Below are 13,120 nucleotides of genomic sequence, written 5' to 3' on the forward strand. Positions count from 1 at the left end.
AAAAGTGCAATGTAGTTACGATTTAGCTGAAAGCTAAAGTAAACATAAAAGTTTTCAGTCTTGTTTTAAAAGTGGTCAAAGTTGAGGCAAGTCTTAAATCTTCAGGAAGTTTATTCCAGCTATTTGTTGCATTGTAACTAAATCCTGCTTTCCCATGTTTTGTATTTACTCTGGGAATCACTAACAGATTGGTCTCAGAAGATCTTAGCGGTCTAGAAGGCTTATATAGTGGAAGCATGTCAGTGATATACTTTGGCCCTAAACCATGTAGTGATTGATAGGTGAGCAGCAGGATTTTGAAATCAATTCTCTGACATACAGGGAGCCAATGTAAGGATTTAAGAATTGGTGTAATGTGTTCACATTTTTTGGTCTTTGTTAGAACTCTAGCAACAGCGTTCTGAACAAGCTGTAGCTGCCTGACAGTTTTTTTTCAGAAGACCTGCAAGGAGACCGTTACAATAATCTAGCCTGCTAGTAATAAAGGCATGTACAAGTTTTTCTAAGTCTTCAGCTGACATGAGTCCTCTTAATCTTGCTATGTTTTTGAGGTGATAGTTGGCCGATTTTGTTACTGATTTGATGTGACTGTCGAAATGTAAATCTGAATCCATAATAACCCCAAGATTTCTGGCTTTGTTTGAAGTTTGAAGAGATACTGCCTGTCCCGCTGAGTTACTCCAGCATTTTGTGTCTATCTTTGGTTTAAACTGGCATCTGCTGTTCCTTCCTACACACCTAGTGTGCAGGGAGTGGATGAGAAAGTGGGATATCGTTGAACAAATGTAAACGGCTGATCGATGGTCGGCACGGGTTCCGTGGGCCGAAGGGCCTGTTTCCTTGCCGTGTCTCTGAGCTAAACTAAAGTGACAACAAGGGATAGACTGGGGCTGTGAGTACTTCAATGAAGGAGGTGGTAGAAAGGACAGCTATCCTGCATTTCCAACCGGTAAGGAGGCTTCCATGTACATGTTCAGAGTTGGATAGGCCAAGCTAGCCGTGGCCATCAGTGCCAGAAGCCAGGGGCCTGGATGCAAGTACCACATGCAGATCAATGACCCACAAGATTGGTTAAGTGCGTTGTGGAATGCTGTACGTAATACATCGTCAGACACAGATAAATCAATACACTGCTCTCCCAAAATTCAGCCATCGACGCTCCTTCTGTCTCTGAGCTTGTGCCCAGAGTTCTGTGGCTTCCTCCATCGAGCTCATGCCTCCGCACTCTGTTGACACTTCAACCGTGGGAGCAGAAATCTCTGGCGCTTCGGGTTATGTCCGTGCCCGGGTGTCCCTCGAAATGGAACCGGCGGTGTCCACGGGCACCATAGAGGGGTCCTGGATCAGCTGGGCACCGCGAGGGTTGAATGCATCCTGGACCAGGATTGTAATATAGTCGTTCGATATAACATAAGTACATGTTCATGAGTGATAGGAGCAGAATTAGGCCATTTGGCCCATCAAGCCTACTCCGCCTGTCAATCATGGCTGATCTATCTCTCCCTCCTAACCCCATTCTCCTGCCTTCTCCCCAAAACCCCTGACAGCCGTACTAATCAAAATACTAGAAAATATTTTGTATTTAGAATATTTGGTGGTGGGTGTGTTGGTGTTGTTTGTTTGAAAATATTTTTGTTGCAAATAATTCAATACATTTATTTTTGGTTAAGAAGAAAGGAAAAAAAAAAAAAAAAAGGAAGTAGTGAAAGAGTTCCCTTTCACTGGCGGTGGCCAATTAGACACGAAAGGAGAGACCAGCACGCGGGGAAGATGGATCTGTACGTTCACGTTGCTGTGAAGAGAACAATTGGTTCCCCTGCACCTGAGAATGGAGACAATGAAGGAATTCTCAGAGCCATTCCCTCTTGGCCCAGCGGTAGAGTTGCTGCCTCACAGCGCCAGAGACCCGGGCTCAATCCTGACTCCAGGTGTTGTCTGTACGGAGAATGTACGTTCTCCCTGTGGCCACGTTGGTTTCCTTCGATTTCCTCCCACACTCCAAAAGCGTACAGGTTTGTATGTTAATAGGCTTGTTATAATTGCAAATTGGCCCTAGTGTGTGTAGGATATGGAGGTCGGCACAGACTCGGTGGGCCGAAGGGCCTGTTTCTGCGCTGTATCTCTAAACTAGACTTAAAAAAAACTAAAGCATAAACCATAGAAGGTGTTCTCACTTTAACGAGTTATTAATGTTCGGCTTGGAAGAGCCTATATCTCTAAATCAAACTAAACTAAACACTATGCCTGACACTATGTATGTAGAAACAAGGAACTGCAGATATGAGTGTACAAAAAAAAGGTGCAATGCGTTGGATTAACTCAGTGAGTTAGGCAGCATCCCTGGAGAACATAGAGACATCACCTGTCCATGATCTCTAGAGATGCTGCCTCATATGTTCATAAGTTCATAAATCATAGGAGCAGAATTGGGTCAATCGAATCTACTCTGCCATCCCATCGTGGCTGATCAACCTGTCCCTCTCAACCCCATTCTTGTGCCTTCTCTCCATAACCCTTGACACCCTTACCAATCTGCCTGACCTGTTGAGTTGCTCCAGCAATTTGCGCGCAGACACTATACTAAAGAGCCTGTCCCACGAGCATGCGACTCCATGTGGCGGGCGCGACCAAACCAGAAGCGGGGGCCGTGCGGAGGTCGAGTGAGTGACATGAATTTCGAGCGAAGTCCGCGGGAAGTTTGCGCGTGGCGTACGGCGTCGAGGCGGTGCGTACGGTATCGAGGCGGCTGCGGACCGGCAGGCCGTTGCCGCGCGTAATTTTTCAGCAGTGCCAGTTTTTCGGAGCCCCGTGCGATGTCGGGACCAGCTCCGCACAACTCCATACGGCTCCGGCAATCGAAGTGGGACCGGCCCCGCAAGCCGTACGGCTCAAGCGACCACGTTAGGTCGGGCTTGCCGATTGGAGTCGTATGCTCGTGGGACAGGCCCTTTACCCTTGCCAAGATTTTTTCTTTAGAAACTCGGCTCAGACTCCAAAGTTACTGGGAATTGGAGGCAAATTTGGGCGGCATGGTGGTGCAGTGGTAGAGTCGCTGCCTTACAGCGCCGAAGACCCGGGTTCGATTCTGACTACGGGTGCTGTCTGTACGAAGTTAGTATATATTCTCCCTGTGACCACGTGGGTTTTCTCTGGGTGCTCCTGCTTAATCCCACGGACACGTTTGTAGTATAATTGGCTTCTATAAAATTGTAAATTGTCCCTAGTGTGTGTAGGATAGTCCTAGTGTACATTCTACAAGTGCCCGCATGCGTTTCCTCCGGGCTCTCCGGTTTCCTCCCACATTGCAAAGATGTGCGGACTTGTAGATTAATTGGCTTCTGTAAATTGTCCCTAGTGTGTGAACTAAACGTTATTCCCCTTGTCATGTATGTGTACAACGTGAATGGCTCAATTGTAATCATGTATTGTCTTTCCACTGGCTGGTTCGCACACAACAAGAGCTTTTCACTGTACCTCGGTACACGTGACAATAAACTAAACTGATAAGACACGGCCAAATCCATTACACCTCACTGTGAACACTTCTCTACACATTACATTTCAGTCACACAGTATTACATCCATTACATCCCATTACAAGATACTCTGATAGACTCCTTATAAGTCACCACTGCATCCAGTCTCACATTAAACACACCTTACCCTGTCTTTCAACCCCTCTGCTCCACACACCTAATTATAGCTTCATACTCAAATGGTAAAGCACATCTTAAACTCCAGTACCGTTTCAGCGCCTCCGTTTACAATATCTGTACTCATCAGAGCCCTAACCCTAACCCTAACCATAATGCCCCTGTCCCACTTAGGAAACTTGAACGGAAACCTCTGGAGACTTTGCGCCCCACCCAAGGTTTCCGTGCTGTTCCTGGAGGTTGCAGGTGGTTGCCGGAGGTTGCAGGTAGTGGAAGGAGGTAGGGAGACTGACAAAAACCTCCGGGAACCGCCCGGAAACCTTGGGTGGGGCACAAAGTCTCCAGAGGTTTCCGTTCAGGTTTCCTAAGTGGGACAGGGGCATAAGCTTAACCCTAACATCTGTAAAATACCTCCAGATAAATAAAAGTGTTCCATGCGTCACAATACTCCGGGATAGTGAATTCCAGAGATTCATCACCCTCTGCAAGAAGCTCCTAGGCCAAGGAGATTGCTAGTGAGATCAGCTTTATGTTAACCAGTTTGAAAATTGGTTTCCACTAGCACCCTAACCCTAACCCATATCCTAACGCAAGCTCTAACACCCCGAAACGGAGGCGCCAAAATGGCGGCGCCCAAACGGCAGCGCTGAAACGGCAGCGCCGAATGGTACCAATCTGCCATTACCCTACTGTGACCATTTAGAATTTTATCTTATAAGGTGCGCCCAGACATTGCAATATCACACATCTTGCTAAGGTGCCTCATACACACTCTGCCTCATCTTCCAAAAGTAATTACTATCAGTCATTATAACCTGGTTAATACCTGGATCATAAACGCCGCAGAAAAACTTCATTCCTAAGTACCCTAATGTTTCCACCAATGCACATTTTTCAGAACGCGCTCTGATATAAGAGGTTGTTTAACACACTCATCACGATAATATGCATTGTGAGTGTCTTGAGACAGAACGGAGATGATGGATGCTGATAATGATCACCGTAAATGTAACTTCTTCTCACTGTTGCTTAGTTATTTCAAGGCCGCACAGATCAATAACATGCATAAAGAAACAGTGCTAAAGACAAGCCCCTTCTCAAGGAATGCGCAACCTGACCTCTGTGTGATATTGGCAGAAAACTGGCGGCACAAAAATCTATTCTAGTTCCGTTTCAGGCTTGTTTAGATAGGTTATAATCGACCCATCATGCACAGGGAGCAGTGCCGGGCATCATAAATATATAATATTTGCTAATAAATCCAAAAGGCAATTCAGGAGCAAAGTCTTTACCCGGAGATTTGTGAGTGCACAGTGCTTGAGTGACAAATATCAATGCATAAAGAAAGAGCGTGATAAATGCATGAGGGAGGGAAATAAAAGAAAGCAATGTTCCATGCGTGTGGTGGGAGGTAATTGGAGCCCCCTATTGAGAACACAAAGGGACACAAAGGTATTGCGATTAAGTCTGCCTCGTTCTAGGACCTCTGTAGAGTATTTCCCATACTTACAGGTAAGTCAGGATCGAACCCGGGTCTCTGGCGCTGTAATGCCCCTGTCCCACTTATGCCCCTGAACGGAAACCTCTGGAGACTTTGCGCCCCACCCAAGGTTTCCGTGCGGTTCCCGGAGGTTTTTGTCAGTCTCCCTACCTCCTTCCACTACCTGCAACCTCCGGCAACCACCTGCAACCTCCGGGAACCGCACGGAAACCTGGGGTGGGGCGCAAAGTCTCCAGAGGTTTCCGTTCAGGTTTCCTAAGTGGGACAGGGGCATAAGGCAGCAACTCCACCGCTGAGCCACTCTTGGGTCAGTGCTGTGGGCCCAGCGAGGGTGAAGAGTTGGCTCAATGGGATTTGGCGCTATAGATTTTGGGACATAACATCGAGGAATAGATATGGGAGACGCACGGAGTCTCTTGCCAAGAGTAGGGCAATCGAGAACCAGAGGACAGAGGTTTAAGGTGAAGGGGGAAAGATTTAATAGGAATCTGATGGGCAACTTTTTCACACAGTAGATGGTGGGTGAATGGGACAAGCGCCAGAGACCCGGGTTCGATCCTGACTATGGTTGCTGTCTGTACGGAGTTTGTACGTTCTCCCCGTGAACAGGCCCTTCGGCCCACCAAGTCCGCACCGACCAGCTATCCCCGCACTTTAACACTGCTCTACACACACTAGGGACGATTTTACATTACCAAGCCAATTACCAAGCCAATTAACCTACAAACCTGCACGTCTTTGGAGTGTGGGAGGAAACCGAAGGCCTCAGAGAAAACCCGCGCAGGTCACGGGGACAAACTCCGTACGGACAGCACCCGTAGTCAGGATCGAACCGGATTCTCTGGCGGTGCAAACGCTGTAAGGCAGCAACTCTACCGCTGCGCCACTGTGCACAAAAGTACAGCACCGTCAGTACTTCAGCGGCATGGCTAAAATACTGAACAAGGACATCAATTACCAGAACAGGGAACTGGACAAATGGCCTGTTTTTGTATTGCACACACACACACACACACGCACGCGCGCACGCACGCACGCACACACGCACGCACGCACGCACACACACACACACACACACGCACACACACACGCACACGCACACACACACGCACGCACGCACACACACACACACCCGCACACACACGTGCGCGCACACACACGCACACACACACACACACACGCACAACACACACACACACACACACACACATACACACACACACACACACACACACACACACACACACACACACACACACACACACACACACACACACACACACACACACACACACACACACACACACACACACACACAACACACGCACGCACGCACGCACGCACGCACGCACACACACACACACACACACACAACACACACATACACACACACACACACACACACACACACACACACACACACACACACACACACACACACACACCACTCCTGTGGAAGTGAGAATTCATCTAGTTTGGCATGATACATGATGAGGGAATAACGTTTAGTGCAAGGTAAAGCCAGCAATGTCCCATCAAGGATAGACCGAGGGTCTAACGAGGGAGATAGTAGTTCAGCACAGGTCTCTGGTTGTGGTAGGATGATTCAGTTGCCTGCATTCCTTAAAGGTGTTGCCTAAATGTTCATCTTGTATCTGATCAGATGTTAATAAACCGACCAGATGCAGAAAAGCAGAAACAGCGAACTATAGATGTTGGTTTATACCAAACTGTGACACCGATTCTGGAGTAACTCATGAGGTCAGGCAGCATCTCTGGAGGAAAAGGATGGGTGATGGTCTGGGTCAGGATCTGTCCTCAGATGAAGACCAGGGGATCAGTGATCCATTGTTGGAGATGGGAAGTGGTAGCCAACCCCGTGACTCCCACATCCTCTCAATGGTTAAACTATGTTGAATGAGCTGGGTGTGCATTCTGTCACTTTGATGTGATGCCAAATTTCAGTTCAGTTCAGCTTAGTTTATTGTCTCTACCGAGGTACAGTGAAACGCTTTTGTTGCACGGTAACCAGCCAGCGGAAAGACAATAAAGGATTACAATACATGATTACAATCAAACAATTTGCAGTGTGCAGATACATTGATACGGGAATAACGTTTAGTGCAAGGTAAAACCAGTAACGTCCGATCAAAGATATTCCGAGGGTCCATGATGAAGTTGTGCAGTTCAGGCCTGCTCTCTGGTTGTGGTAGGATGGTTCAGTTGCCAAGGGGTTAAAATCCTGGGGGGGGGGGGGGGGGGCAGGGGGGGCAGGGGGGGGGGGACGTCCCCACCATGCTTGGAGAGGTGGGGGATTTCCCCCCATGTTTTGTAATCCAGACTTTATCAGCCGCTTTCTAAGGGCTGAATCGGCCCATTCACTAGGCCTTTCAGTGCCCGGCGCAGCTTAAAATCAAACTGCTGCATCGAGGCCATCGAGGCTCCCGATGTTGAAGCCCCTGCCGGCCGATGAAAGACCCCGTGAACGGGCCGATTCAACCCCCATGATTCGAGGGGGCCGTCCACAGGGCCCATGGCCGAAGCCTCACGTGTGCGCGCGCGGCCGCAAAGAAATTGTGTCCCCGCATGTTTCGACAGCGATTTCCGTGCCTGCAGTTGCCTGATAACAGCTGGGAAGAAACCGTCCCTGATTCAGGAGGTGTGCGCTTTCACACTTTTGTACCTTTTGCCCGATGGGAGAGGGGAGAAGTGGGAATAGCTAGGGCGCGACTCGACCTTGATTATGCTGCCGACCTTGCCGAGGCAACGTGATGTGTAAATGGAGTTGATGGGAGGGACGTCTGGCCTGCGTCCACAATTTGCAGCAATTTCTTGCAGCCTTGGATGGAGCTGTTCCCAAACCACACGGTAATGCACCCCGATAAAGGTTAGATGAACTGTCGCTTCTTCAGTTTGAGGAAGGGCCCTGACTCGAATACATGAGCCATCCATGTTCACCAGAATGCCAGATCTCCTGAAATCTGCCATCATGGCACTTATCTACAGCAGGTACATCTTTCGTGGGTTGTTTGAGCCCGACAGTCATATAAACGGATGGTTTATCTGTGGCAAGTTGTAGTCCTAGGATGGAGAGACTGACATATGATTAAAGATGGATTAACTGGGCTTATATTTACTGGAATTTAGAAGGATGAGAGGGAATTTTATGGAAACATATAACATTCTTAAAGGATTGGACAGGCTAGATGCAGAAAAAATGTTCCCGACGTTGGGGGAGTCCGGAACCAGGGGTCACGGTTTGAGAATGTTGAGTAGGCCATTTAGGACTGAGATGAGGAAAAACTTTATCACGCAGAGAGTTGTGAATCTGTGGAATTCTCTGCCACATAAAAGCCCTGTCCCACTGTACGAGTTCATTCAAGAGCTCTCCCGAGTTTAAAAAAATCAAACTCGTGGAAGCACGTAGAACATACGTAGCGGTACGTCGGAGCTCGGGGACGTCTCTTATCGGCTCGTAACGCTAACGGCAGGTACTCGGGAAACACGGTAAGCTCGGGAAGACTCGTGAAGATTTTTCAACATGTTGAAAAATGTCCACGAGAGCCCCGAGTACCTACGAACGGCCATTACCGTAAATCTCCAAGTTCGAATCAGGGCAAGCTCGGGAGAGCTCTTTAATGAACTCGTACAGTGGTGCAGGGCCTTTAGGCAGTGGAGGCCAATTCACTGGATGTTTGCAAGAGAGAGTTAGATATAGCTCTTGGGGCTAATGGAATCAAGGGGTATGGGGAGAAAGCAGGAACGGGGTACTGATTGTGGATGATCTGCCACGATCATATTGAATGGCGGTGCTGGCTCGAAGGGCCGAATGGCCTACTCCTGCCCCTATTTCCCGTGTTTCTATGTCTCGATGCTTCAAGCTGCTGAGGATAATGACCCTTCTCAGAGTTGCAAGCGAGACTGCTGAGCAGCATAACGGCAAGATTCAAGCAGCTTGGTCATTAGGGGGACCATCAGGTTTTTAAAGAGTCCATCTGCTTCCTTAATGTATCAGGAAGACGTTGCAATGTTCTCCAGATTGAGAGCCTGGTTGGAGCACGCTGAGTCCCACCACTGCTCTGCCAAGCCGTAAAGCTCATAAAATGATACTCGGATGAAAGTGACCCCCGGTTTGTTTTGGAGGCAGAAGAAAAAAAAAAACAAGAAAAAAAACATTAGGAACACCGTTCCTTGGAGAACGTCTGACGAACAGCTGTGCAGGACACATCAGAACCTCGACATATTAACTAAATATTTTCATCCCGTTTGTTCCAAGGACGATAGTTGTGTAAATGATCAAGTGAATTTGGAGCCTTCCTTTCTTCAATGTCCTTCAGATGTTTCTTGCATGAAGTTCCTTGAAGGTGGCATCACAGGTATATCTATAGGGTGGCCAAAAGGCCTCTTGGCACATCGGCCTTCATCAGTCAGAGTACCATTGACTCTGATGAAGGGTCCCGACCCATTTTCTTTCATAATAAAATATCCAAGCTGAAGGACCATTTGTCGGTGTTGTCAACTAGCATTGAACGATTGGTTGGACAATGGCCTGTTGGCACAACTACCCCAAAAGATGTCCACTAAAACTGTCATCACTTTCCATTAAAAACTCCCTTAATTCTCTGATCAAGCTTGTAACTTGACTCAGTAATGTGCAGGAAGGAACTGCAGATTCAGTCTGAAGAAAGAGTTTCGACCCAAAACGTCACCTATTCCATTTCTCCAGAGATATGTTGCCTGACCTGCTGAGTTCCTCCAGTGTTTTGTGTCTATGTTGAGTATAGAAGTTGGAAGGTCAAGTTGCACTTTTATATGACGTTGGTAAGGACGTATTGCGTTCAGTTCTGGGCACCGTGTTATAGGAAACATAGAAACATAGAAACATAGAAAATAGGTGCAGGAGTAGGCCATTCGGCCCTTCGAGCCTGCATCGCCATTCAATATGATCATGGCTGATCATCTAACTCAGTATCCTGTACCTGCCTTCTCTCCATACACCCTTATCCCTTTAGCCACAAGGGCCACATCTAACTCCCTCTTAAATATAGCCAATGAACTGGCCTCAACTACCTTCTGTGGCAGAGAGTTCCAGAGATTCACCACTCTCTGTATGAAAAATGTTTTTCTCATCTCGGTCCCAAAGGATTTCCCCTTTATCCTTAATCTGTGACCCCTTGTCCTGGACTTCCCCTACATCGGGAACAATCTTCCTGCATCTAGCTTGTCCAACCCCTTAAGAATTTTGTAAGTTTCTATAAGATCCCCCCTCAATCTTCTAAATTCTAGCGAGTACAAGCCAAGTCTATCCAGCATTTCTTCATATGAAAGTCCTGACATCCCAGGAATCAGTCTGGTGAACCTTCTCTGTACTCCCTCTATGGCAAGAATGTCTTTCCTCAGATTTGGAGACCAAAACTGTACACAATACTCCAGTCGTGGTCTCACCAATATCCTGTACAACTGCAGTAGAATCTCTCTGCTCTTATACTCAAATCCTTTTGCTAGGAAAGATGTTGTCAAGTTGGAAATGGTGCAAGGATTTATGAGGATATCTGGGAGACAAGGGCCTGATTGGACCTGAAGGGAGAGATTGAGTCGGCTGGAAAGGATACATGGACACAGCTACATGGATAGGATAAGTTTAGAGGGATAGGGACCAAATGCAAGCAGGTGGGACTCGTGTAGATGGGACATGTTACCTGGTGGGCCTGTTTCCATGCTGTATGACTCTATGTTTCTAGGTGAATGGGAGAACATGTCTCTGGAGTACCCAATTCTGCCCTGGTGCATCTCAGATCATAATGTTAGTTCTTTAGACCTACAGTCACATTGGCAATGGCAGTTGTGTGAAGGTATTATGGGTGGAACAATGAGGCACAGTGGTATTGGTTCCCCTGTGATGGATGGAGAAAAGTGTAGGTCAGTAAAAACACAGGATCCTCGGCTGTTCAAAGGAGATGCCATCTCCAGTGTCTCATCCTTACTTTGCTTTCAAGGAAGAATCCAACAACCTTCTTGAAATGGTGAAGGTTAGCTCGAGGAAGGAAGAAGTGACTGCAGATGCCGGGATCTTCAACTCTGACTCGGAGAAGGGTTCCAACCCGAAATTATCTGAGATGCTGCCTGACCCGCTGAGTTACTCCAGCACTTTGTGTGTATAAGTGATAAATTGATACAGGTGAAGTTGGGGGGAGGGTTGATGGGTCGACAAAGCTCGAGATGAAAAGGAGATATAATGTTAGGGTGATTAAAGAGGAGACAATAAGAAGCCAAGAGTGCTGATAATGGGCCTTGTCCCACTAACACAACTTTTTCGGCGACTGCCGGCACCTGTCATATGTCGGTGCAGGTCGCCGAAAATTTTCAACATGTTGAAAATCCAGCGGCGACCAGAACAAGGTATGACTCTTTGGGCGACTACTCACGACCATACAGGCTTCACCCCGCGACATGTCGCGTGTACGGTCGTGAGTCGTCTCCTCAGTCGCCCAAAGAGTCGCAGTGTCTTTCTGGTCGCTGCTGGATTTAAAAAATGTTGAAAAAGTCACATAAGTGGGACAAGCCCATTAGAAGATTGGACACGATAGTGCTAGATCAACTTTATGCAAAGAAGGGTTCCGACTCTGAACATCACCCATCCTTTTTCTCCAGAGATGCTGCCTGACTCGCCGAGTTAAGCCCCTGTCCCACTTAGGAAACCTGAACGGAAACCTCTGGAGACTTTGCGCCCCACCCAAGGTTTCCGTGCGGCTTCCGGAGGTTGCAGGTGGTTGGCGGAGGTTGCAGGTAGTGGAAGCAGGTAGGGAGACCGACAAAAACCTCCAGGAACCGCACGGAAACCTTGGGTGGGGCGCAAAGTCCCCAGAGGTTTCCGTTCAGGTTTCCTAAGTGGGACAGGGGCATTACTCCATTACTTTGGGCCTATCTTCGGTATAAGCCTGCATCGGCAGTTCCTTCCTACACAACTTAATGCAAAGTTGAAGGAAGGAACTGCAGATGCTGGTTTACACCAAAGATAGGCACAAAATGCTGGAGTAACTCAGCGGGACAGGCAACATCTCTGGATAGAAGGAATGGGTGACGTTTTGGGTCTCGACCCGAAGAAGGGTCTGAAGAAGGGTCTCGACCTGAAACGTCACCCATTCCTTCTATCCAGAGATGCTGCCTATCCCGCTGAGTTACTCCAGCATTTTGTGTCTATCTTTATGCAAAGTTGATTTAGCATTACAGTTTCCGTAACACCCATGCTTAATCAACTGTGAAACACTCAAACTTGCTTGCACAACTGTTTATCATAAACCAATCTTGGCAGGCAGGAATAATTATTCGTTTGGTTACCTGTAGGAAGAGAATGCAGATTTATCATTAAGCATCAATGGCGAATGAGAACAATTTAAGTGATGGTGTCTTGTGCGGCCCAATGTTGTCTTTCGAACAGTCCTTTGTGAGTTGGGGCAGGAAAGATGAGTAATGTGGACGCAATGCTTCCAAAGCGGTTTGCCAGATTATTTGCAGACCCAGCGATGCATGGAGACCAACTTTGTCTGAAGTTCGGCAGGAGTTTATTTGCAGTAGTTTATTAACTCGTAATTATTTAGAGATGACCGGAGTATGAAAAGAGGGATGTAATGCTGAGGCTTTATAAAGCAGATTGCATTTGGACAATAGACTATAGTCAAGAGGTGCAGGAGTAGGCCATTCGGCCCTTCGAGCCAGCACCGCCATTCATTGTGATCATGGCTGATCATCCCCAATCAGTACCCCGTTCCTGCCTTCTCCCCATATCCCTTGACTCCGCTATCTTTAAGAGCTCTATCTAACTCGCTCTTGAAAGCATCCAGAGAATTGAATTGTGAGCAGTTTTGGGCCCCATATCTGAGGAAGGATGTGCTGGCTCTGGAGAGGGTCCAGAGGAGGTCTACGGGGGGGGGGGGGGGGGGGGGGGGGGATTGTCAAATACACCTTT

This window comes from Leucoraja erinacea, chromosome 34 (assembly GCF_028641065.1).
Source record: "Leucoraja erinacea ecotype New England chromosome 34, Leri_hhj_1, whole genome shotgun sequence".
NCBI classification, from domain to species: domain Eukaryota; kingdom Metazoa; phylum Chordata; class Chondrichthyes; order Rajiformes; family Rajidae; genus Leucoraja; species Leucoraja erinaceus.